We start from the raw sequence: 2,040 nt of genomic DNA on the forward strand, positions 1-2,040 counted from the left end.
TGCCACAGTGGATGCTGGTTTCCTCAAGCTTTACTTTAAAATGTCTTGTGTAAATTTTCCTCCCCTGGTTGCATACCTAACACCTTTCTTCAGTTTTGATTTAGGTAAAGGAGACATAAATTTGTGTGCCCTCAGTGTTTTCCTAGTGTCTAATAAAGGAAAAACCCATTATTTTCTAATGCTTTTTTTCCTCTGCCTTTCCCCACATGCATGTTACAGGGAAAATACTGGACATGGTTACGTGATCCCTTGTCCTATAACCTTCTGTCTATCAATGTTTTGCTTTCCACAGATATTTTCCTCTTGTTCTTGGTAACTATCTGCATTATGCTGCTGACTTGTCTTTGGTACTCTTGGTCCCTTGGCATGCTCCTAATAGTCCACACAGTAAACCTCACAAGTATCTTCACCATACTTTTTTTGACCAACAAAAATTAACGTGGTGACTCATCACATTGAACATAAACTTGTTACCGGGCTTGCAAGGGTTTTTCAGGGTGAAGAGAGAGACGAGAATCTTGACTCCATGATCAGAAGGCTGGATTAATTATTTTATAAGTTTCATTAAGACTATACTAAAAGGAATAGAGAGAGAAGTTCAGAAGCTTGCTAAGAATAGAAAGAAATGAATCAACAAAGGAGTTCTCTCTGATCTGTCCCAGAGAGAGCTCGGCCTTTGATTGGCCCTTAGTTGTAAACATCCAACATGGGCCAATCACAGGTGCACCCATTGCATTCCACAGCAGCAGATAACCATTGTTTACATTCTTTTTCTGGGGCCTCAGCCTTCCAGAAGAGGGAGAAATCCTAAAGAAAGGATTTTTCACAAAAGATGTCTGTGACATAAGCTGAAAAGTCTTATTTTTCCTCTGACCTGGGGTATTCCAGCACTGTCCTTTTGTTATGCCACACTGTCTCCCCACTGCAGGGTGGCTGGTGCAGCTTGGGAAGTGCTGTGGTGTCACAGAGTGAAGCCCCGAGCTGCAGATGCTCCTGCTCGAGATCCCTCGCATGCTCTAGGCAACCAGCTCTCCAGGGAAGCTGGCAAGCCTGGCTATTGATGCCTCTGGTGACTTCACTCACCTGCTTTTCTGGGCTGTGTCAGGGTGCATGGTGACAGCCAACCCTATCTATTGTCACTAGTGCTATAGAAACTAGTGCTATAGTGAACTACTGGATACTGCCCACACTTGGCTAGACGAGAAGGAGATATTAGCTTGGCAGAACTAGTATTTTCAGGCCGTCTATTATCATAAATACCAAATAGAATACAAAATCTTAAAACTGGGGTTAATAGGGAGAAAATAAGCACATGTATGCTGTTGCCTGGGAGGGGATGAGAGTAGTAAAGTAGAATTTGAGAGTAAAAAGAAGGGATATACAGGAAAACAAATGGAGTGGGGATGATTGTGCTGCTGAGCAACCCCACGCTGGATCTCTCCACCTCAGGAGAGCACAACCGTGACTGTTTTCACCCCTTAAGAGAAACCAGGGCCAAAGTAAACTGAGTTGTTGGAACTCCAACATTCACTGCAAAAGCATTTGCAAAGGGAGGCAATTATTTATTTTTATCCGTTTCTTGCAGAGAAGTAAACGGGGATTTTTTCCATTGGAAATGGCTGGTGCTGCTGTGCCTGTGTCCGTTGAAGCGCAGTGACGGAGAACCCAGAAGAGTCCGGGGGTCGCTGAGCTCAGTGCACTGCCTGGTTATCAGTGTTGCATTCAGTCAAGCCAAGGAGACAATCACAGCACGGGGCATCGGCTCCCAGGAATCTTTCATTTTTATTCTGCAACTTGGTCGTACATCCAGAGGTTAGAAACAGACGCTCTCAGGGTTGTTTTCCTCCTTGTTAGTTCAGCGCTCTCCCGGAGTCCCCGCTCCCTCAGCAACAGTCCTCAGCGGCGCCGCACGCGCAGTGCAGGCCCCGCCCCGGCCCCGCCCAGTCCAGTCCAGTCCAGCGCACGCGCCCCCGCGCGACCCCGCCTTCGCCGTGCCGCTCGCCCGGCCCCCGCGCCGCCCGGCCCCCGCCCCCCAGCGGC

The sequence above is a fragment of the Melospiza georgiana genome, chromosome 17, assembly GCF_028018845.1.
Source record: "Melospiza georgiana isolate bMelGeo1 chromosome 17, bMelGeo1.pri, whole genome shotgun sequence".
In the NCBI taxonomy this organism is placed as follows: Eukaryota; Metazoa; Chordata; class Aves; order Passeriformes; family Passerellidae; genus Melospiza; species Melospiza georgiana.